The sequence below is a fragment of the Ursus maritimus genome, unplaced genomic scaffold (genome assembly GCF_017311325.1).
Source record: "Ursus maritimus isolate PB19 unplaced genomic scaffold, ASM1731132v1 scaffold_34, whole genome shotgun sequence".
Classification (NCBI taxonomy): domain Eukaryota; kingdom Metazoa; phylum Chordata; class Mammalia; order Carnivora; family Ursidae; genus Ursus; species Ursus maritimus.
This window is the reverse complement of record NW_024426008.1, coordinates 25872108-25896393: the sequence shown is the minus strand read 5'-3', so window position 1 is coordinate 25896393 and position 24286 is coordinate 25872108. Positions and strand designations below refer to the sequence as shown.

The 24286-nt window shown below is 50.1% G+C and overlaps 1 protein-coding gene and 1 long non-coding RNA gene across 7 annotated transcripts in view; one reads left to right on the top strand and one right to left on the bottom strand.

The window, feature by feature from the left end:
- Positions 1 to 2514: 2514 nt before the first annotated feature.
- Positions 2515 to 7974, bottom strand: LOC103663190. 4 transcript variants are annotated; one of them, XR_005831868.1, is made up of 5 exons: positions 6817 to 7086; positions 6477 to 6640; positions 4647 to 5733; positions 4416 to 4548; positions 2515 to 4162 (listed from the first exon to the last, which is right to left on the bottom strand). It is a non-coding gene; the product is annotated as an uncharacterized LOC103663190 (long non-coding RNA). The 4 variants fall into 4 exon arrangements; XR_005831867.1 differs by having other exon boundaries at positions 4416 to 4494; XR_005831869.1 differs by lacking the exon at positions 6817 to 7086 and adding an exon at positions 7122 to 7974 and having other exon boundaries at positions 4416 to 5733.
- Positions 7975 to 10666: 2692 nt separating this feature from the next.
- Positions 10667 to 24286, top strand: part of SYK (spleen associated tyrosine kinase) — a 75727-nt gene continuing 62107 nt past the window's right edge. For 2 of the 3 annotated variants that reach the window (XM_040620335.1, XM_040620334.1), the window contains exon 1: positions 10668 to 10817. The gene's annotated coding sequence lies outside the window, so the exon portion shown is untranslated. Of the gene's footprint in view, positions 10818 to 24286 lie in introns of all 3 variants that reach the window. The other variant, XM_040620336.1, reaches the window with a different exon arrangement.

Sequence of the window (24286 nt, the reverse complement as noted above, 5' to 3'; positions counted from 1 at the left end):
TAAAAGACAACAATAAGAAAATAAAATGAGAGAAAATTGTTGCCACACGTATATCTGACAAGGGACTTGAATCCAGAATATATTTTTAAAAAGTCTCACCAATCAATAATCGAAAGATGAATTTGCTAATATTTTTAAGGGGCAAAATTTTGGACAAGGACCTTATCAGAAAAATAACAGAAGCGCCGATAAGCACTTACAAGCATGTTCAATGGTCATTGGTGATCAAAGTAACTGAAATCACTGCGAGATGCCGCTGCGCCCCCGCCAGGATAACTGAGAGATCGCCAGGCCACATCCCTGTGGGCAAGGACGGAAGCAACTAGAACTCCAGGGGCGCCTGGGTGGCGCAGTAGTTAAGCGTCTGCCTTCGGCTCAGGGCGTGATCCCGGCGTTCTGGGATCGAGCCCCACATCAGGCTCCTCCTCTGGGAGCCTGCTTCTTCCTCTCCCACTCCCCCTGCTGGTGTTCCCTCTCTCCCTGGCTGTCTCTATCTCTGTCACATAAATAAATAAAATCTTAAAAAAAAAACCAAAACTCTGCACAAACCTCGTACGTGTAAGTCCATAAAAAAGACTCGCACAGGAATGTTTGTAGCAGCTTTATTCAGAGGAGCCAAAAACTGGACACGACTCAAATATCCACCAATTAAAAATGGACAAATAGATATATATTTGATAAAAATAAATGGAAAACCACCATGGGTGAATTTTAAGAACCTGGCATTGGCAAAATGAAGCCAGACACACAAGAGTATACAAATGTATGATTTTATTTAAATAAAGTTCAAGAGTAGGGAGGGAGGGAGGAGGAGAGGGGGGAAGGGTTAGAGAGGGAGGGAGAGAGGGAGGCAAGGAATGAGAGGGAAGAGACTGTGAGAGAGTCCAGCAAACAGCGCGGGGGGCGGGGGGCGGCCGTGTCCATGCAGCCGCGTCCACGCTCCCGTGTCGTGACAATAGAGCGTTAGTCTGAGAAGTCTTAGGAAGTGAAAATGTTGATCAGTGGAGGAAAGAACTCTATAAAAATTGGAGTTCCCCCCAGAATGGAACAGAGATACTAGGCCTTCTCAGAGTCTCCACGCAGCCCCCTGGGAAGGAAAGTGCTGAGTGCACGTGTGTCTCCGAGCAGGGAGCAAGCCGCCCAGAGCAGACTCGGGAGGGGTCCCCAGGTGAGCCCAGGCGGGCCCAGGAGGGGAGCGCACTGTGAAGACAGCGACGGGGCCGCGCGGGCTCCCCGACCCGGCACGCTGGCGTTTCCCTGGACCCTGCAGGCCTGTGGGTGCTGCCAGCGGGCTGTCCCCAAGGTCATGAACCCGGTAATGCTGTCCGGAAACCGTGTGCTTTCTTCAAACCCAGCTTCCTCCACCGATAGAAAAAGGGAAACAATTTCACATCTAGAAGCACGTGCAAGCCTGAAGGCTCAGTGGCTCAAGGAAGCCGACGTATTCCCTGTGGTGTAACGGCCGCTTTTTCTGAGAAGTCTTTTTGGGGGGGATTTTGGGCAAGTTTTTAGGTTGCAGCCTCCTGACTTCAATTTCCAGGCATCGGCAACTAAACCAGAGCTGAAGCTTTACTCCCTGCCTGAGGCTGATCTGAAGCAGAGACACGGGGCCCCACCCCTACTCTCTGGGTGAGAAGAAGGGGTGCCCTGGGGAAGCCAGCGCCTGTCTCTCTCCCGCTGCAGCCCGGAGACTGCCTGCCTGAGGTCCTTGCTCTTGCCTCCAACAGCCACCAAGCTCATCACCAGTCCCTGATCTTCAGGACGGTCAAACCAAACCCGTGATTCCATTTTTAATCATTATGATAATAAGCTCTTTGCTTATCCCACAGAAGGGATTTAATTTGGAATTCAGGAAGAACTTTGCAGTGATGGGAGTTTTGTGTCTCTAAGAAAGATAACTGAGGGTTTCCTTCTGTCCGTATGGGCGGGACGTCTGTCCAAGGATCCCTGGTGGCTTCAACATTAGCAGGGGAATTTTTCGTCTCCTTCTCTCATGCATTTTTTTTGTGTATTAGAATCAAAATCAGATCTGAGAGAGGGCTTCAAAGGCAGAAGGTCAGTCCTCCTGCTTCAAAACCCAAGGTGATGGCAGAATTGTCAGTCATGCAGTTTCAACACAGAGGGACGCTGAGTGGGAGTGCGGTCTGGGTAGGGCTGCGGAGAATGGAAGGAGAACATGCTGGAAAAGCCGGTGCCGTGTGAACAAAGCCCACCGTGCAAGTCACAGCACTGTGCTGACGACAGCCTTCAGTGCTGACAAACGCACCGTGGTCATCAGAGGCCAGCGAACATTGGGGAAGCTGGGCAAGGGAGGCACGGCCACAGTCCGAGCCATCGCTGCAACTTTTCTATAAGTGAAATTATTCCAAAACTAAAAATTTATTAAAAATAAAGGACAGATGGGGCGCCTGGCTGGCTCAGTCATTAGAACATGCGACTCTTGATCTTGGGGTTGTGAGTTCGAGCCCCACGTTGGACGTAGAAATAACTTAAAAATAAAACCTTTTAAGAAAGTAAAGGACAGATTTCCATTTATTTGCAGATTTCTGAGTCAAACTTATTTTCTGTATTGAGCGATAGTACATTTTTAATCCCTTAATGTCTATGTAAATCAGGACCCCCAGCCAAGATCTCCAAAGGTTAGACAAATGAACAGACGTCTTCCTCATTGTCATCCGTGACATAGAATGAGAACACTCAAAACACTTAAAATCTTAATATAGGGTAAGGAGAACGTAAAGTGAGCACCACACCTTGAAACAAAAAAATAATGTTTGAACCTGATTCTGCTACGTAAGTATGTACCATAATTTTTTGAACAGAACCATCCTTTTAAGAAGGGTGTGTAGTAGCAGACCCTCCAGGGAAGGAAACCAGAGCTTTCTGTTTGCCTTTTACGTTTTTGTTTCCTTCCTTTCGTTATTCTACAGGAAAAAGGGAGAGTGGGCAAGCCTGTGGCAAATATCTTATACTTAACATAAGATTTCATGTTGGCCCAGATAGACTCTCTGTCTTCTAGGGGTGGGGGGTGGCAGGGAGGGCAGGGAGTGGCAGGGGGTGGCAGAGGGTGGCAGGAGGTGGCAGAGGGTGGCAGGTGTCTGACCACAGGCAGCCACAGTGGGCTCTGAGGGTCGTGAGACCCGTGTTTCTTCTCCCTGCTGAAGAGCTGTCAGCCAAGGCATCTCAGAATAGCTGCTCAGTCCCAAGTGACTTGAATGTGCTTGTCAAAGTAGACCTGCCTCCCGGCGACACGGACATGGCACTGCCCCCCTGCCTTGGACTGTGTGTAAGGAATCAGGTCCTTGAACACTGCCGATCTTCTCCCTCAGAGGTCAGCACACTTGCTCCGTAGGGAGCCAGAGAGTAAAAAGGTGAGGCTCTGAGGGCTGCGTGGAATCTCTGGAGCCTGGTTTCCTTTGCTTGGTGTCCGTGTGTGGTTTTAACAACTCTTTAAAAATGCCCAAACCGTTCTTGCCCTGGGAGGGCATGTGCAGGAGGCCACGGGCCAGATTTGGCCTGTCGTTCTCGACTGCCAATCCCTGATGCCTGCGGACACCATCTTTAATTTTTATGTTTTATTACAGCATCTCAAAGGAAAAAGCGAAATACAAGTCCCTGTTAAAAACCTTTCTGCGAGAGGACAGAGCATTCCTAGATCCGCAGGGCCGTTGCACGGGGCAGGCCTTCTTCTGACCCGGGCCTCTGAGTTCTGGGGCAGGAAGGCTGTGGATTTGGGAGGTTTGTGCAGACAGCCAGAGGCTCACACAGCCGCTGGTCAAGGGCTTTCATCGAGGCCAGAGGGACCCGAGCGCTCCCCGGCTTTCAGGCCGCAGGCCCCGCTGCCTCGGCCGTCTCCGGCGCCGCTGGGAGTCTGAACTTGTCCACCGCAGGCTCCCAAGCCCGAGCCCCAGGGCCAGCTGCCTCCCCTGCCTGCGCTCCCCGCCGGTCTTGCCAGCCCCCCTCAGCTGCAGCACACCCAGGAAGGACCCTCAGAGCTCTCCTCACTGCTTCTCTGCTGAACACTCCCCGGACAGCGAGGATGCCGAGACTGGGTGGACAGCACAGGACCGTTCTGTCCCGAGAGAACCGTTGTCCCTTGTCCCCGATGCCTGATGGTGAGTTATTCTGATGCCCAGGATGTTTTCAGCCCTCGGCACAGCCTCTGATGAGTAAGGAGAGTGCAGAGTGACGGATGTGTTTGGGATGTCCCAAAGCACCCCTTACAGGGCAGCTCCAAGGCCCAGGGCAAGAATGGGGGTACGGGGCACCTCCCGCCTCCCGCTGCTTGAAGCTGCCCATCCTCGGACTGTGACCACAGGCACTAACCCTTCTAAATCCTCAAGGCTCTAACCACGCTCCAAAATGTGCCTTCTCTAATACGGAAGGTTAGAGTGGAGAACGTACGGGTATGTTACCTTGCAGGCTGAGTCCCCTCAACTGCCGGCAAGACAAACGGCGACCTTTACGTGTTCGGGTTCTCTGTGGCTGGTGCATCTGTTTGATTTAACAGAAAGGTTGCTCAGGTCTCTATTTCCTGTCAAGGAGTCTCTGTCATGTCAAACACACACCGAAAGGGGGAAAGATAGTTAAATACGTTACTCAAAATGACAACGGCCATTGGCCCCTGGATTACGAAGTGAACTGACCTAAACACGTTCTGTGTCACCAATTCTAGTTTAACAAACTCATAATAAATGTGCACGTGCCCTGCTGCATCCATGCAGACGGTGGCGTGTAGGGTGGTCTGTGCCTGTTTTTTAGCTGGTCACCCTAAGGCGGGTCACCAGGAACAGCGGAAAGATCTGACACTCGAAGTCCATCACCATTAGAGAACTGCGATGCATCTCCGGACTCCCTTTTCTCCTCGACAGCCGGGAACTGGAGGACAACGTCCCCTGACTCCCTCCGTTCTCTCCTCCAAACCGAATTCGAGAATCTGTGCTTGGAGATTCCGCACACAAATGAGCTTGCTCAGAATCTACTGATGATAGAAGTGAGGACCCCCTCATGCCGAGGGAGGGCTGCTGTTCCCCAAGCAGGGTTTTTCCAACCCTGAAAACACATCATGCGTAAAGAAGCAAAACTGCAGAGCTCCCTCAGTGAAAGCAGGAACGTCCTAGCTTATTAGACAGATGAGGGCAACAGACCAGAAAGGCCAGAAATAGACCCAAACGTCGATGCAATTTGGTATCTGATACACATGGTATTTGTCTTTCTCTAACTCATTTCACTTAATGTCCTGGAGGTCCATCCATCTTGTCGTGAATGGCAAGGTTTCATTACATTTTTACGGCTGAATAATACTCCTCCGTGTATAGAGCTCACGTGTTCTTCATCCGATCATTCATCAAAGGACACTCCGGTTGTGTCTCTGTCCTGGCTCCGGTAAATAATGCTCCCATAAACTTAGGGGCGCATGTATCTTTTTGAGTTCGTGTTTTTGTTTTCTTCGGGTAGTACCCAGAAGTACAATTTCAAGATCATAGGGTAGTTCTATTTTTAACTTGTTGAGGAACCTTTATACCATTTCCCACAGCGGCTGCCCCAGTTTGCATTCCCAGCAACAGTGCACGAGCTTCCCTTTCCTGCACGCCCTCGCCAACACTTGTTGTTTCTTGTCCTTATGATTCTAGCCATTCTGACAGGTGTGAGGTGACATCTCATCGTGGTTTGGATCTGCCTGTCCCTGATGCCGAGCGGTGGTGAGCATCTTTTCATGTACCTGTTGGCCATCTGTACAAATGAAAAGAATGAAAATTTCTCATTCTTAGCTGAGTTTCAAGGTAGCGACCTCCACCCTGGATCAAGCCTAAACATTCAAATCAGTCAGGTTTTCAAACATTATCAATAGAACAGATGCACGGACAAGCAGGAAATGCCCATTCATGGAAAAGAAACCTATTTTGAATCAGAAAACATCATTTCTGTTCTTTGCTTCTAGGCATATTTTTTTCTGGGTACACTTAACATCGATTAGGACTCCCAAGATAGTAATATTTAATAGAACTACACACCAACACACTCAATGCTTTACGTTAGACGACTGTCCTCAAACAATGTTATATTGCTCACCAAGTTAGTTACTTTAAACTTAACTATAAATCACAACTGAATTCCAATTAAGTAATTATATTTTGGGGAGTAACCTTTTAGGCAAATACATGGTCACCTGTTAAGATATTTGACTCTTTTTCATCTCCAGTGCTTAGGATCATGCCTGGTAATAAAAGATGCAAAGTAATGGTTTGTTGATTTGAATTTCACTGAAAGTAAGAAATCAGAGGCGTACAGAGGAGAACATATGCCTAGGAAAGCGTCTGGACGGTAGCCCGAGGTTTCTCGGCCCCCACCCGGGTCATCAGCGCTGAGTGTAAACCCTCACAATTCAAGTTCAAGCTCTATCCTTAGTCCTTCAGTTACCTTTTCTCTTTTTCTGCTCAAAACCTCCCTGACAACAGAAAAGGAAGGAAACCCACCATTTGCAGCTGAAAGGTCACTTGTAAGTCCCAGTTGAATTGGGGAAGGAGACCCAGCAGCAGGAGGTTTTTCGTCCTGCCACGTGCTGTAGGATTTTTGATGTGGCCAGAGGTGGGAATCACTGAGATTCAGCAACGCGGGTCTGTCGAAACGAACTTGCTTCCTAAGAGAAGATAAGGTTGAGTTATTACCTACTCCCTAAAACAGTTAAAATGGTGAAGCTTGTGTGGTGTGATTTTTCTTTCAACTTAAAACAATTTGTATTAAAGTACACCTCACGCCGTCCTGCCTCTGGAGTTTGCCCTTTTCTGCACCAATAAAATTTAACTACTTCGATACCTGGAGCTGACGAGTCCTTTATTTGCAGCCCGAAGCATCTTAACAGATCACGTGTAACTTGTGTTTTTTAATCCGGGAGGGAGGAAAAACGTGGAGCTTGCATTCTGATATTAAAGTGCACACTGCGGAATCTGCACCTTCTAGACGTCTACAGTTTCAGCCTGCGTGCCATTAAATTCTGGATAAAGGTGGTAAAATCTTCAGGGCCCAACTACCCAGAAACAAGAAGAAAAGAGTCCTTCCTTCCCCTCCCCCGTCTCCCCAGGAAGAAAAGGAGGGGCAGAAAACAAAAATGTAACAGTTACCAAGAGTCACCAAACAAGAAAAGGAGAAGCAGTCAGCGAGACGAACTTGGAAAGGTGCTGGCTCATATGAAAAACGGAAGTTGGAGGGAGCCGCGGTGAGGTCACCCTCCCGCCTCCCTGAAACCCTATCTTGCGGGTCTACAGAATCCTGACAGTTCTCACCCAAATCTTGAGGGGGTAAGGAGGAGTAATTGCATATTCTTAGTTCTTCCTATTTTTGACTATGGGGTAGTGAAAATGGCCGCAGTGGGGATGAGCGGGAAAAGAGAGATGTCAGCACTCGGGCATGGCTTTGTTGCAAGTGTGAAGACACCGGGCCCCACAGGAATTGGGGAACTGAGCTGACGCCCAAGGAAGCCTCCAAAGGAGGGGGCGAGCTCCTCCCTTTCCCTCTGCCAGAGAGGAGCAGACCCTCCTGTCTCCAACCCAGGGTCCTGTGGGCAGGGGGGACCCCCGTCGGTGCACCTCATCCTCAGCTGAGCCCATCCCCCCACACTCAAAGGCTCTAGAAAATTAGGCATTAAAGGAATATGAAGCCCTTACTGTCGTCCCGAGAGAGAAAGGATCTGCCGTAAGGATTAAGGAGTTGTCACCCTCAGAGGAGCAGAGCTAAAAGAATTCTGGGAAAATGCTGCCAAGCCAGGGCAAGGCTGAGACAGTGAAGCAGTCACTATGCTAACGAGGACAAAGAATCAGAATGAAAAGACAAAGAATAAAGGACAAAGAATCAGAATGAAAAGACAAAGAATAAAGGACAAAGAATCAGAATGGCTGGGATCTCGGGGCGCCTGGGTGGCGCAGTTGTTAAGCATCTGCCTTCAGCTCAGGGCGTGATCCCGGTGTTCTGGGATCGAGCCCCACAACAGGCTCCTCCGCTAGGAGCCTGCTTCTTCCTCTCCCACTCCCCCTCCTGTGTTCCCTCTCTTACTGGCTATCTCTCTGTCAAATAAATAAATAAAATCTTTAAAAAAAAAAAAAGAATGGTTGGGATCTCTTGACATCAACACTTGAAGCAAGAAACCGATAGAATAGTGACTTAAACATTGTAAAGAAAATAATTTCTGAACTAGAATTCTTTACAATCCAAACCATTGAACTCGAGGGTAGAACTTTTCTGGATAGATAGGAAAGCTCTTTAAAATACCTACTTCCATGTCTCGGGAAACAAACGGAGAGCGTGTTCCTCCAAAGTGATGGAATAAACTCGTAAAGAAGAGAAAGGCACGGAATACGAGAAACACGGGCTCCAAGATACAAGAAAAAGGAAAGGAAGCAGAGAGCAGAAACAGAAGAAATGAATCCTTGAAAAACCCTAACCACAAATTGACCAAAATTGTGCCCAAATTTCCAGCCCAAATTCCTATCAGCTTGGTGGGCCAAAGAAACCAGAAGTTGAGAATTTACCTTCAATTGTCCAAAGACTAGTTGTACCCTAGGCTTCTAATGGAAGCAAAGGCAAATTGTCTCTGAAAGAAAACGTCTTCTTCCTAGGCCTCACTGAATCTCTGCAAATAATTTTTCCAAGACGGTGAGTGGCTTGCGGTGAGCGCAGCCAAACGCACAAGGAAGCCTGGCACTATGAGTGAGGACCAGCAGAAACACACAAACAGACACGGAGACTCCGGTGCCACTGAACACGGCCACACCAGAAAACAGATGTATTTACTATTCTTAAAGAAGAAAAATAAAAAATCTGCAGGAACAGGAGACTTTAACAAGTGACAGTGTGGGGAGTCCCCTAGACCATCAGGGTACAAGGCTTCACTAGGGGGCCCCTCCAGGACTCAGAAGATAGTCACAGCTGAGATTTTCTAGGTGAAAGGTTAACAGCAAAGTGGGCGGAGGGAGAAGACCAGCCGGGACACGGAAGAAAGGCTGGCAGAAATGTGTTGACTTTATTTACTTATTTTTTAAGATTTTAGTTTTGCAGCGCCTGGGTGGCTCAGTCGGGGAAGTGGCTGCCTTTGGCTCAAGTCAGGATCTCTGGGTCCTGGGATCAAGTCCCCATCGGGCACCCTGCTCAGCGGGGAGTCTGCTTCTCCTTCCCTCTGCTGCTCCCCCTGCTTGTGCTCTCTCTCTCACTCTCTGTCTCTCTCTCCCTGGCAAATAAATAAATAAATTTCTTTTCTAAAAAAGATTTTATTTTTATGTTGTCTTTTAGGTTTTTTCCCTAGGTATTTGTGTGATGGTTTTAACACTCTTTTTCCAAAATCATCATAACCATGCAAAGTGACTTTAAAACGCCTCAAAGGTGAGAGGGCCCGCAGCTGTGCAGAACAGCTGCGTGAGAACGGATCTAGAACCTCTCACCACGAGCCGCCCCTAGGGAAACACACCATCTTCATCCACAACCGGCTTGCGCTTCTCATGCAAACTCAAAACAGGTCCTTTTTGTCCAATTCCAATATCGCCTGCTCTGGAAACCTCCTGTATCCAGGTTCTGCAGCCTCTGTTGAGAGAACCCTGGCTCTTTCGTTGCCTGTTCGAAGCAAAATTAAGCCCAAAGCTTAACAAACAGCCATAATAAAAATCCCTCACTTGAGTTAAAACTGAATGGCAGAGAAGTCCAGGTGGGAAAGACAGAGGGGCGCCGATGAGTGTCCATACTATCGCCTTGTATTTCTCCATGGCAATTATAATCTAACACACTATATATTTTATTTGACTTTTTTTTTTTTTTTTTTGGCTCAGAGTACAGCCTTTTAAAACACCTACTGCTAACGGTGGCTACCAAGAATCCGAGGGTCCAGGCACCGTTTTATGGGAACATTTTAAAGAGGGCTGTTCAACAGAATAATGAGGAGAGGGGATGGGGGCAGGAGCCTAGGTAGGTGTTTTTAAAAAAAAATTTTTTTAAACTACAGTAAATATTAAACTTCATTTATTTAGCTCCAGTTATGAGGACCGGTTGCGGGTCGAAGGAAGCGAGTTAAACTCACTGTGACAAACCCTGAAATAACGCGAGCCCTCCGAAAACACCGCGTTGGAGGAGCCGGGCCCATCCAAGGCGCGCGGTGAAGTCTGGGGTTCACCTGGGGCCTCAGGCGGGTTGCTTAGGGCCTTGTGGTCACAGGGCAGCAGGCGCGTCTTGGGTTGGTGACGGGGAATACACCACACAGCGAGCGAGGTGCCCTTGCCGAGCCGCGGCTCCGCGAAATGGGCGCGCCCCTTAGTGCTGTGGGTGCTTCAAAGGACCAGGTGGCAGGCTGGCAAGGTGGCCAGAGGTTCCTGCTGTCGGTGGCGCCCCCTGTCTGTATAAGAAGGCCCCCGGCGCGGGCCCGCGGCGCCTGGGAGGCAGGGCGCAGGGGCTCTAGGGGCGCTGGGAGCCTGTCCCGGGCGCTGGGGCACTCGGGTGCAACGGCGGCAGGGCGGGCCGGGGCGCGGGGGCGCGGGGGCGCTCGGGGCGGGCCCGGGGCGCTGGGGCGCGGCGGTCGGGAGGAAGTGCGGGGCCTGCCCGGGCGCGCTAAGGAAGTTGCCCAAAATGAGGAAGCGCCTCGCGCTGGGCGGTTGAGGCGACTCCAGCGGCGGGAGGAGCGAGGAGGAGCGAGGAGGAGCGAGGAGGAGCGAGGAGGAGCGAGGAGGAGCGAGGAGGAGCGAGGAGGAGCGAGGAGGAGCGGGCGGTCCCGCGCTGCGCCCCGAGCTGTCCCGGCCCGGCGCCCCGCGCCCCGCGCCCCGCCCTCGGCTCACCTGGCACAGGTAGGTGTGCCGCGCGCGCCCTCCGCCCTCCGAGGGGACCCGGAGCCCGCAGGCACCCTCTCGCGGGGGGAGGTGGCGGGGAACATGCGGCCGTTGGCCCCCGGCCCGCTCTGCGCCGGGCTCCCCGGCGGGGCAGGTGCGCTCGGGGCCTCCGGCCTTTGACAAAGGAGGGACAACCTGACTCTACTGAATCAAATGGGTAGGTGCGGCCCGCTTTAGCCCTAAACCGAGCGCGTCTCGGGGTCGGGCCTGTCCGGGCAGCGCGGGGCCCGGCGCCGGTGTGCGGAAGCCTCTAGCAGCTCAGGCCAGACAGAGTCCGCGGGCGCCAGAACGCGCTCATTTTCGTTTGGCCATTTTATAGTTCGCCTGGAAAATTCCACCGTGTATATCTGAGTGACTCAAGGTGCAGATGCTCCTATATTAAACGGAGGGTTTAATATATCCACGCCTTTTCCCACAGAAAGAGAGAGCAGTTGCATAGGAACAGCAAACTTTCTGAGCCACCGCTAAAAATGAAGCAGAAATTGCTCTTTGTGGCACGTTTTCATGGTAAAGTAACTTAATTAGCCAGTAAGGGACTTGGAGAGCCAAGCGCAGTACCGTGTAAGTTTGAGTTAAATTTTGTTTTGGCAATATGGCTCCAAAACTTTAAGCCCACCTACATAACTGTACAAAGGCGGTTCAGTTTTTGGTTTATTCGAATGTTCGAGAACTCGAAACACCATCATTGGAGAAGTTACAGTTTGGATCTTTTTACGTTGGAAACAGTGTTGCAGGTTATTTTTATCAGTTTGCCTGAATCCCCAAAGATTCCTTTGACCCCTAACCAACCTTGACTAGCAGACGGTTCCTTTCCTTAAACCCTGCAAGCATGTCAGCATGTAGTTAGAGTTCGAGATGCCCCACGTCTAAATTTTCTAGTGAAAAGGAAGTTCATCTTGCGATGACTTGGAATTCCTGGAAGAAATGGAAATGATTCTAGCGTCTCAAGTCTTTGTTTTAGTAACAAATTCATTGCTGCTCGGAAGTCAGCATTTTAGTTAAATGCAACTAAATTCATTGATCTGTCCCCCCCCCGCCCGCAAAGTCCATATAGTGCACGAATATATTTATCCTTGAGCTAAAATGTTGAAAAACTTGTAGAGTATTAGGTGTTTTAAATGAGAAATCTTGTCTGTTAAAATTATTTTATCAAACCATTTTGTCTCATCTCCATTATACTTTTGTTTGGCTGCGTTTAGAGAAATTTTGCAGTAAAATAGAAATGGATTTGGATTCTCTGTATGTGGAGTGCTTTCATATGTAGGATTTTATAAATAGGCTTAATAACTAGAATGTTTTTAATGTTTTAAGCTAGATAAAAATGAGGTATCTACTTTAGGTCTTAATCCTTCCCAAGGGATGAAATTGACAGATAATTTTATTGCTAGATCTGTATTTAAGAAATAACTCACTTAGCCTTCCTTAGGTTCGTATTTAATATTCTAAGCACAGGTCTGATTTCTGTTTTTATTTTATTTTATTTCCCCTTTTTCTTTGATTTCTCTATTTTTACACCAAAGACTTCTCCGTACAGTATCACTTATGGAGCCCATAGCATACCCATAATTAGATTCTGATATGTTTTGGAATCGTGGGTTTTCCACAATTTAGAATTCAAATTGAGAATCTAAATTTCAGCACCGAGAAAAACATTTCTCAGAATTTAGAAGGATACAGCTCCCTGGGCAGCCTCCTATAATCCCACCCGTTCATATGTCTGCACTGACAGTGTGACTTGTCTCGCTCAGTGGAATAAACAGCCTATAAATAGCTGTGTGTCCGTTTAGGGCAGATGTTGTCACCAAGTGAGTTCCCTAAAACTTACCTCAAAACCTTGTTTCTCAGACTTTTTGAGCATTAGGACTTAAGGGACCCTTTAAGACTCCTAAGGGCTATTTACTTTCAGAAATAAATCGCATTTCTACTGCCCAGTAGCTCGCACCTTAAATGGGCAATTGCCCCTTTTCGGGGAGTCTGAAACAGGAAGACTTCCCTGACATTTCAGTGACAGCAATCACAATACAGATCCCAGTGAGAATGGGGCGTATCACCCTTCCTGATGAACAGTGCTCTCAAGCAGCAAGGGTTCCCAGGTCGATGATTTTAGAGCAAGGGCACAGGGAGGTACTGCCGTCCTTTACAGCTGCACTGTGTCTTTGGAAGAAGTACTGCTTCCGGTTTCCTCCACGCCTGGCTCGCGGTCTGTTACCTGTGCCCAAGGAATGGCAGAGAGCTTTGTACAACCCAAGCTGGTTTTTGCTTTATCCTCACCCCTTCTCCCCCTTGATCCCCGTTTGCAAGTTTTAGCATTCTCTTCCCATTCTGGATGGGCGTCAGTGTAAATGAGAGGAGAAACGAGGAGCTCTTCAGGCCCTTGGGGAGAATTATTTTTTAAATGTTCATGCACTGGACATTTTTTTTTTTTCTTGTAAAGCAATTGAAATCAAAAGGCGGAGTCTTCTTGAGAGACTGGAATTACATTGCCTGAATTAACTGTGTCTCATCTCTTGCTCTTCTGGCTTGCGTTTCAACAGGTTGGTTCTTTTTCATTAGAAAGGCAGCTTTTTGTTTTGTTTTGTTTTTGGCTCAGGAATTGTGGGAAGATTAGTATGAAACTCGACGGAGCGGATTTGAAAGGAGAAGTTCACTCATTCACTTGGGTGTTACGGTAGCAGGGGGATTTTCTAGGAGCTTATAGTTCTGTCTGACAAAATGTTACCTTGCATCCATTTGAAAATTGTTTGCCTTTAGAAATTAATTATGTAATTTTGCCCTACGGATCTTGGAAGGTGGTTGAACTGGAATCTTAAATGTGGTCACATTAAGCTACAGCCAAAGATACTGGTACAGCCAAGAATATAGAGGTTGTATTACAGTAGGTTTAACGAATCAAAAATGGCTCTCTGTTGATCTGTCCGTTTCTGGAAACCACAAGAAATGGGTTTTGGAGGCTGCCGAAGGCTGATGGTAGGGGGAGGAAGTGAGTATTGAACAAATATCAGTGACACCGCTATTACTAAGGGGGGTGGACAGGCAGCTTTTATGATGGATGGTATCTGGTCAGCAGCATCCTCTGTCCTGGGGTCTATCTGACACTGGGGTCCTGGCTCCTGAGCCTCGAGAAGGCACTACCCCTCTGGGCTGTGCTGCAGCCCTGGAGGGGGCCCAGGGCAGGAGGGTAAGTGAGGCACAGGCCCAGGGATGGTCAAGGCAGTGAGCTGGGGGAGTGGGGAAGGATGGCGGAGGGCCCAGGGCCCAGTTTGAGGAAAAGCCACAACTTAGATATTGGCTTATCTATGCTGTGTGTGGCTACAAAGAGCATTTAAATGTCCAACATGTGACCTTCTGCTTTCCCACTACAGCTGTTTGTCTTAATTGATAAATCTTCATTCCGTTCTGGTCAGTCTGATAATTTCTTGAAGCTGTCCCTTTCTGCCGACTTGCCGTGGAGATGTTTTGATGTGGCCAGAGTTGAGTTTGGCTTTTATGAAATTCTGATTTATAACAATACCTTCCTATCCTCCAGTGCTGCTCCCCAAAGCAGGCTTTTCCTCTTTTTAGCTGTTTCTTCTAGAATTCACCATGTTATTTCCTGATAATATGCTCATTTGTTCTTGTTTTCGATGTATCCGTGTTAGGCAGTGTGTGTCAACTTCCTGGTCTGAGAAAGGAGCACCCGGCAGTCCCAGACCACCACCACCCATGGTAATCATGCTGTAATGGGACGCTAAGAAGCCTCTTCGGTCTTAATTGTGATTATATTGCTTGCTAGAGCGAGTGTATAATATAGTTCCACTTAATTTCTTGGAGCCCTTTGTTGTTTTTCCTGCGTAAACTCTTGCTTCTGTGTCTTCCCAGTAGGCTCTGCACCTCTGACAACGTCTCCCCCTCCACCCCCGCTCTCTGATACAGAAACAACCCCCCACTCACTTTCCTACCATGCCAAACACACCAATGATCGATCTGTTCCATTTTTCTCCTTTTTTCTAAACCCTTCATCTTCTTGCTTGAGTCCGATGGTTTCCCTTGTCTCGCTGTACACATATTAACAGGGGAAGCCTGGACTGGAGAATTGCTTCAATAAAGACATTTTTTTGAAAAGTGCCTGTCAGACCTTTGCTCTACCGTTTGAGGTCTTGACATACCTTTTATCAGCGTACCCATTGTAAATCTATGGTAATAATTGTTGAAAACATTTCCTCAAAACGTTTTATTTCTATTAGGTGTAAATATATATACAAATATATGATATATATGATACGTATGTTATATATGATATACAGTAATTGCCAGTTTGGGCATCTGCATTTTAAATTAGTCTCAGTGTTACCCCTGTATTTGCTCTGACACTGGTGGTTTTTTTTTTTTCAGTTAATGGGAATATGTATTTTCCCAGGAATGGGGAACCCACAGTGCTTTTCTTCAGATGTCTGGCCTGGCTCCCTTGGTCCTGAAGTGTGTGCTGGGTGATTTTTCAGTGATATTCCCGGGGAAGCTTTCCTTGCCCAAGTCATGAGTGTTGGATGGAATCAGGTTGTGTGAGCAGGTAGCTTTTGGGGGGAGGGGAGCCATGGTGCAGGTGACACGCACGGGGAGGGCACCTGTCATCACACTCACACCTCCGTGGCTGTGGGATGCGTTGGTTCCTGGAGCATCTCGGGGATTGAGGCTCTGGAAGTCCACCTTGTGAAATGATTGGTGACCTCCTGTTGCCCGTTTACAAGATCCTCGGGTGCTGCTTGCGTGGAGGGAGAATGCTGTGGTTATTTTCATTTTAAATGCTAAGAAAATTTGAATCATTTGATTGCTGTATGTCTTCCTGAAGATCTTTATCAACAGTGGTTGAGAGTAGGGGTCCAAAGCTCCTTTGGGCTCAAGTCCCATTCTGTGTTTAAGCTACTGTTTGGGCCTTTGGGAATGGAAAGATCACAGGGGGTTTCATGGTGACGCCCCAGGGGACCCAGCATGCGGTGCCCATCCCTGGCCTGTGGGTAGGACGGACATGGCCATCAACGCGTCTCCCACATGAGTGGCTCTGGGAATCTGCTCCTGCAATCTTGGGGGGAGGCTAATAATAGCACCCCCAAACAGGTCACAGATGAATAAGTACTATTTCTAAAGTGAGTTTCTCTGACCTAGTTGGGAGAACCTTCTAGCATTTTTTAAAATGTATTAAATGCATGACATGCCCCAGTACGTGTCCATCAGGGAAGAATTCAGATTTGAGGGGCACCACTCACACCCTCCTTGACCAGCACCCTCTGCCCCAGCCCACCCTCTGTGGGAGGGAGGTGTGTTTTCTCCAGCCTTTGTTTCCACGCATGTGTGTGTGTGTGTGTGTGTGTGTGTGTGTGTTCTTAACACCAGTATCATTTGCAACTTTCTTTGTCTAATCAACCACATGCCTGGGGGTGAGGAGGTCTTCCTATCGGTGATGACTGCATTTTATTCCACAGACTAGCAAACAAGCTCATTTACTGACAGATATTTAGGGTCCCCCACCACCAATTTTTGATTTTATATTAACACCATGCCTCTCACCAACTGAGCTAACTGGACACCTAATTTTTATGAACAAAGCTGTAGTGAATGCACTTTTTTCTTTCATCTCTTCCCTCTTTTGCCGTTTGCATTATGTTTCACAAAACCCACTGGTTACTCTTCATCCAGAAAGATCTTAGCCCTTGCCATCCTGTTATCAAGTCCACCTGCGGGAGCTGTTATATTCAAGCAAGCAGGTGGTTAAATTCCAAGGAATGAGTTAATCCTTTATTTTTGTGAATGATGCATTCGGCTTTTGTGGTTCTTCTTAGTGGTTCCAGCGAGGACATTGTCTTCTTTCTCCACGGCTTCTGTCTTCCTCTGGCATTGGCTCATCTGTTGGCTCATTCGGTGCCTTTCCTTTATGGGGCAAGCTTTCCTGCCGTGCTTGGTGTTTCTAGGATGTGTGCTGGTCTTTTTTTTTTTTTTTTTTTTTTGAGGTGCCCTAGGAGTTCATTTTCTGAGTCTGCAATTGTTCTGTTCTGTGGCTCTCCGAGCCTGTGGCCCATGAGATAGGAGGGGTGAGGTATGCATGGGGCAGGAGGAACCAGGAACCAGTGTGTGGGCTGCAGGGGCTCTCTGCTCTTTGTGGATGTGGCCATGCCCTGCCTCTCCAGATGTGTGTCTTTCCTGCAGAGGGACTGCTTAGCAGGGAAGGGGGGCAGCAGCCGGGGGGGCTGGAGAGGTTTGGGCTGCCTGGCTGCTCTGTGCCTCCCGCCCCCGCCCCCCAGGGCTCTGCCATTGCCAGGGCACCACACCCTGGGGCCCACTCCCACCTCACAGCTGCCCTCCCCACCCCCCCACCCCCGCCTGTGGACTGTGGTCTCCCTCGCCGGGCTGAGCCCATCTTGCTTTGTCTTTTGGGGTTGCCAGCAGTTTGCAGGCCACTGGCGGTACGCCTCCTTCGCTTCCCATCGTGGTTACGGACTCCTATTTTGTGTTACGGTTATAACACTGTTTCTTTCCTTTCTCTGCATTTATAGCTGCTGCATAGGCTTGGAGAGGAACTCCACCACTTCCTTTTCTTAGCAACCCTGATCAGCTGGTGGTCATAGCTGTGTGAGGATGTGACAGCGAGGAGGAAGGAGGGGAGCTCACTAGAGCAGGCTGGATTACAGGCCTGGGACGGCTTTGGGGTTCGCTGTGGTCCCGGGAGCTGTGCCAGCCACGCTGGAGCTCAGGTAGGAAGTGTGTCCAAGGAGAGGGCTGCCCCTTCGTGTCCGTGCTGACGGTTAGGACGTGGCCGGGCCAGAAGCATAACTCACTGGGAAGCACGTGTAGGGTTGCACAGGGTGTGACGGTGGAAGGGACTTGGGGGCCATCTGGTTTACCTGCTGAGAAGGTGAAGTGACTTGTCCAACTGCTAAGGGGTGTTGCTGGATTTCAAAGCATCAAACCTACGTGTTGCTCATCCAGGGCCGTGACTCTTACCTGCTGCTCTGATAAGGAGTGTAGGGGGATCTGCCGTCGTGCTCAGAGAGGAGGTGGAGAGCCTGTCTGTGGACACAAGGAAAGCAAGCGGGGGTGGGGTGGGGTGGGTCATGAGCTCAGGGCGCCATGTCGTTACTATCTCTACAGCTTTGTGTTGGGGAATTAAGCTGATTCACTAGGAATTGGACAAAAAGTCTTGAATCAATGCGAGGTTAATGTGAGAACATCGGATGCTTTTAGGTTTTGTCTCCTTTCAACACACGTTAAACTTACTCCCAAATTCACCACCAGAGTGAACCGGAGCCACGTGGAAGCTAGTTTGAAAGGGTGCACCAAGGTGCCGTCTACACCACAGGCCGCCCCACAAGAGGGAGAATCGCTGCTCCCTGCATGCGTTTCTGCTGCCAGGGCTGGGAGGGGAAGTACGACGTGTCCTGACCCACGGAATGGAGCATGGAGAAGGGACATTTTCCAACTCAGTGGCGTCCGACTGTGGAAACATTTGTGACGCAGGCGGGGCTTCAAGGGTTCCGTGAGACGAAGGCGGCTTGAGAGGTGCCGGGAAGGACATGCTCTGGAAGGAAGGCAGAAAGCCGTGTGGGGTTCCCGCCAACGAGCCGCCAGTGTCCACAAAGACACACGTGCCTGTTAATCCTTCCAGCAGCTCTCTTCTAGGAAAACCCTGGAAACTGCCTGCGTGTCCATCGATAGAGGAATGGTATTTATTGGCTAGGGTTGCCAAAGACAAGGGGGGTTGTCTAACCGTTCTGGAGGCTGGAGATCTGAGGTCAGGTGTCAGCAGAGAGGCCTCTCTCTCCGGCTTGTGGATGCCGTCTCCTCCCTGTGTCCTCACACCTTCTTCCCTCTGTGTGTGTCTCTGTGTCTTAACTTCCCCTTTTTGTGTGGACAGCAGTCATATTGGATTATGGCTCACCGTAACGGCCTCATTTGAACTTAATCACCTGTGTAAAAACTCTTTCCAAATAAAATCATATTCTGAGGTCCTGGGAAGTTAGGACTTCAACGCACAAATCCGTGGGATGTGATGGGTCAGGCATCACGGGTGGTTACGAAAAGCCACTCCTCACGGTGGCCTTCTGTGCTGCCAAGAGCACGAGGGGACTCTCCAGGCCCCGCCTCGAGAAGACCTAGGGACACAGTGAACACAGGGTGGGTGAGGGGAGATAGGATCCGCACAGTCTTAAGGCACAGGCGCAGTGGATCGTGGAGAAACAGGCCCGAAGTATGTATGTTCGCGCAAGGCAGGCAGGGCATCTCCCAACGGTCAGGGAAGGGAGCGGGGCTATTAATTCGTGGCTTTGGAAAAGCTTCACTTCTTACACCAAAATAAGTTCCAGGCTAACCAGAAAATAAAAATATAACAGCAACATCTCAAAAGAAAAACTTGGGCAAGTTTTAAAATACATATGGTGTGAAGAAGGCCTTTCTAAATATGATAGAAAATACAAAACCAAAAAAAAAAAAAGATTGATGAGTATCATTTCCTAACGTTTTAAGCAAGTCTCCATACAAATGCTAAAGAATGTATAAACAAGTGGCAAAAACCCTGCGGAAGATATTTATTTTCAGTGAGTTCCGTCAGCTCAGCGAGAAAAATGAGTGCAGTCCAATAGAAACCCCCACCAAGGATACAACACGCAGTTAAGAGGGCAGATGAGCCAAAAGTGCATGGCTATCCCCTGCCCCTCTGCGATGAGCGTTGATTTAAGGGTCTGCCCTGTGACAATGGTGGCGAAGGGAGACGCTCGCACAGGTGGGTGCTGGCAGGGTTGTCTTCTAAATTAAAAACACACATGTGCTTTGACTAAATAGTTTCACTTTTAGGAACTTATTGCACATATAAATTTACGAACGTGAAGCAATGTATATGCATACAGTAATTCATTGCAACATTTCATTTTGTAATAGCAAGAGGAAAGAAAACAGGAAAGGAAAGGAAAAAAGAAATGCATATCAGGAGAGAGACTGGTTGAAACAACTGTGCTCTGTCCGTGCATCATAACCCCACGTGGTGGTCTTTTTAAAAACGTGGAATCTTTATAGGTCAAAATATAAAGTTGTCCAAGTTATGGTCGGTGAAAGAACAAGATGTGGTCTATCTGTATGTATTTTCTAAAACACAGTCACACATATGCCCACGGAGGCCACACTTAGATGGAGGTCTGCCCGTTCCGGTGTGCGCGGCACACGCGCACAAATACGCAGCTCGTTCCGGAAGCAAAGGCAGCAACTGTGAGCAGCAGTCACCTGGGGAGGCAGTAACATCAGTTCAGAGAAAACGTGAAATGCACCTTTTGATTCTGCGCACAGAAGTTTTGGTATTTACAGTGATCATGATAAAATGAGGAGGTTTGCGTGGGCTGAGCCTGGAAGAGAGCTGATGCAGGACAGAGTGGCCCCTGTGACAGGACGTCGGTCCCCGAACATGGAGGGGGGCCTCCAGAGGTTGGTTGGCTTGCTCAGGGTGGTGCAGCTGGGGCCCTGCTGCGTGTCCCCCTGGCCATCGCCCAGCTTGGCGCGCCCGCGGGTACTCACTCGGACGTGGTCTGGCAGGTGGCTCGCCCTTGGACGTTCGTGAAGGCTCCCGCCCCTTCCCCCACCAAGTGCAGCAGCCGAACTTGAGAACAGGTGAGCAGGGCTTTAGAGCACACGGGCACATCTTTAAAGCCTAGCAAAGTTGCCATCGAGTTTGAATGTGTCGGTGTGCTGGGCGTAATGGCAGCTGTGCGCCCTTGATTGCAAAGACTGCTCCGTCCACACTAGTGCATGGCTGTGCGTGCACGCATGCACGTACGTGAGAAAGAGAGAGAGCTCACACATCTTCACACTGTGGACACCCCCTTCCTTTTGCACTTGCATCACGAGGTCTGGATGTCTGAAGTTGGGGAAGAAGGGGTGTGAGCCCGAACGTCAGCGCGTTCTCTGCACAAGCCTGGCAGGAGGTACAAGCACCCAGAATGGTTCTCTGAGAAGGAATGTGCACCCGGGGCTGACAGACGCACTGGCCTGTCGCGTCTTCTACCCGAGGGCATTGCATGGTTTCCATTTGTAAGGTAACACTTCAGCATGTCTCCGGCTCCCCTGTACTTACTTGAGATGTTTTTTTCTCATGAGAAGGACACGAACAGTTTCGCTCCGGGTTGAGAGCTGGGCCATGGTTTCTTGGTGTCTGTGGCTTGGCTTCGGGGCCTCGCCGGCTGCAGCGGATGGTGACGTGGGGGCTGCTGTCGCTGTGGGCCGTTTGGGGACAGTCTGTGGCTGTGCCCTTCCCGGTGCTGACTCTGTCCATCCACGCACCCCCATGGGGCACAGTGTTGTACTCACACGGGGAGCCCCCAGGACTCATCCCGCGTGCCCATGCTTGCACTTCGTAACAGAACTTTTAGAACCACAGCTTTCACCCATAAATGCCCAGGTCCCGGAAGTGGTCCTACAGCCCCTTTCAGGGGGCAGCACGGTTGGCAGAGGCAGACCAGGCACGTGGGTCTGGATTCCATCATTTGCTGAAACTTCTTAGGCTCTTTCTAGCTAGCTCATCTCCAAAACGAGGCTGGAGGTGCCTGCTCCAGGTGCAGGATTCCGGGGCCCCCAGATGCACAGCCCAGAGCACCAGCGGTCCAGCTTGCAGAGAAGAGGCTGCCTGCAGGATGGTCGTGGCTCGGTGCTGGGAAGGCCAGGAGCTTACAGAGTAGCCTCTGTTAGCACAGGGAGGGAAAAAAAGGGGTCTTTAGGGGAAGAATGATTTTAGAAGACCTTGGGAGGGTCTCAGAAACAGTGGCCCTTACTCGACAGTGTCACTTTGGCTCTGAAGGAGTCTGGCCGTTCTCTAGCGATGCCTTTGGGAAGCCTGCTGGGTTTCACCGGGCAGCAAGCAGGGCTGTGCTTGCTCTCCTGTGCCCAGTCATTGAACAGTTCACCCCTCCCCACCGGGTCGTGGCCTCCCTCCCACTCTGAAGCCCGAAACACTCCGTGGCATTGTTTGGGGCCTTGGCATGCACTTTCACAGCGTCCGTTGGGAGCTGCTGCAGACATGGTTGTGCTCTCTGTGCTCCGGCATGGTCGCTTTGTACGGATACATTTCAGGGTATCACGTGTGCTTTGGATACAGTGAATATTTGATATTTAGTGTAAGTATTTGGAGCAAAACGTGTCTCTCCTTAGTAAAAAGAAACGTAGGGAGGAGAAATGTCTGGAAGGGAGAGGTGTCTCGAGGTGACTTTGCTAGAAGACCCCCGACAGTCCCATCACATAGGTCGCAGGGGCGCTGCCCACAGCTCCGAGGCGGACACCGGACCTGGTCGAGGACAGAAGCCTTTCCCCGGCTTCCCTGCTGGGGACTGAGAACCGTGTGGTTCCGCACAGCTCCGCCTGCCACGTGTGGTCACTTACATTTCAGGTACTTAAAGGGAAATACAATTTTAAAATCAGTCCTTGGCCACGCTTCAAGCCACACATTCAAGGGCAGGAGCCACCTGTGGCTCGTCACTCCGTGTGGGGCAGAGAGTGAAACAGTCTTTCCCTCACGGCAGCACGGTCTAGCCCTACGCCGCTGCTTCCCAGAGTCAGGGAACACACGCTTCAACCCCCTGCCCCCAAAAATACTGCCCGTGGAAAGTAGATTGTAACACTTGCCACTTTTCCCCATGTGGACCTGGATGCCCCCCCCCCCGTTTCCTTAAAGGGCTCTGAACCCAGAGTACCCACGTACTTCTGATGAGACCCAGAGTCTTGTCCACAGGATCTGGCCTGGCCCTTTCATCTGCAGTAGTGCCATCTATCTACTCAGCACTGCAGCCTTCCCCGACACACGCATGCCCACACATGTCACTCACATGTGTGCACACCACACACGGGCATACACACATGCACACAACACACAGGTGCATGCACACCTGTGCACACATACACGGAGAACACACACGCATGTGTCCGTGCACACCCACAGGCCCACATGCATGCAGCATGCACACACGTGCACACGGCACACAGAGCACACCTATCACACGCATGCAGGCGTGCACACACACACACACCCCAGTATAGTCTGGCTTAGTGACAGGTCAGTAATGAGTCATGCAGAGACTAGAATGGTTTCCAGCTGGTGCCCTGGAGCGATCCCGTGGGAACGCAGCCTTGGAGAGAGCTACTCACTGATGCGCCTTTGGGTTAAGCACACTTGGTTCAGTATAGTTTCTGGAAGAACCCACTAGTTTCTCGTAGAGGCTTTTGAAGTAATGGAGAAAACCTTAGTACTTGTTCATTTCTCTGCAGTAAAAAAAAAAAAAAAATCCAACATCATTTTCTCAAAATATTTGGAATCCGAATTTCTGTCCGTTTAGGAAGGGACGTGTGCAGACGCTCTTAAAGGAAGAAAATCGCCAGATCTCACGACGTGTTGTATTCTTTGCTGTGCAAGAAAGCGAGGTCTGCATTCCCCGGCGCGTGCACCCTGTGCTTCTGTGTGGCGAGCAGGGCGGCAGGCGTCCTGGGGACTCAGGGTCTGCAGGAGCCTGTGACGGCACAGCTGCCCGTCCCGCCAGGTGGGACCGCCGCACCCAGGCTCCTGGCCCTGGGCCCTGGGCTCCAGCCCTGCCTCGCCCTCCATCTGCGCAGTTTGACTGTTTCTGGAATTCCTGTCTGCTTATTTGGGTGAGAGATAAAGCACCATAGGACCAGCAGTTCTGAAGGGTTTGGGAATTCTAGAACTTTCTCTCATGATTCAGCCTGTCGTCAGGAAGTGTAGCAACACGGGCTTCCTAAACTTAGCTCAGCGCCCTGCACCCAGGGGCGAGGCGCTCTCACCTGCGGGACTGTGTCCACGGTGCTGCTGTGTCTGAGGATTCGGGGTGAGGATCCCCATCAGGGCCAGGGTTTGCCGGAATGCTTCCGGCACATCGCTGCTACTTCCCCAGCCACGTTACCGCTCACCGCCTGGGGCTGGCTCTGTCTGGGTTGGTGTGGAGCCCGAGAACCTTCGGTGCAGAGGCGGCCGGCCTGGAGCAGCGGGTCTTCCCACAGCTGGAGAGCTTCCAGACCCCATGAGGGCTGGCTCTGCCCCTGGAGGCCCTGAGCCATTTGGGGCTGGAGCTCCATCTCCAAGCACTTTAAACAGTGAATCACCCAGGCTATTCTAAGCGGTAGGTGGGGTGGAGAAGCACTGTTGTGGTCTAGAACTTTCTTGGTTTTGTTAGTCGAGCTTGGTCAGGAACGTAGACCTCAGGATTCCTGCGTGAATGCCTCGGACAGCAGGTGTCCTGGGGCTCTGACACGGTGGCGGTGGCAGGCACGGCGGAGGCATCACTGACAAACGTCTGCAGTGGTTTTGAAGCAAGTGTCTGGAAGGGGGGACGGCCCTGCTTGGGCCTTCCGATTCTGGGCAGACCATCAGAGCCTTCCTACCTTCCATAGCACTGTGGTCCCCCTGCTGAAATTGC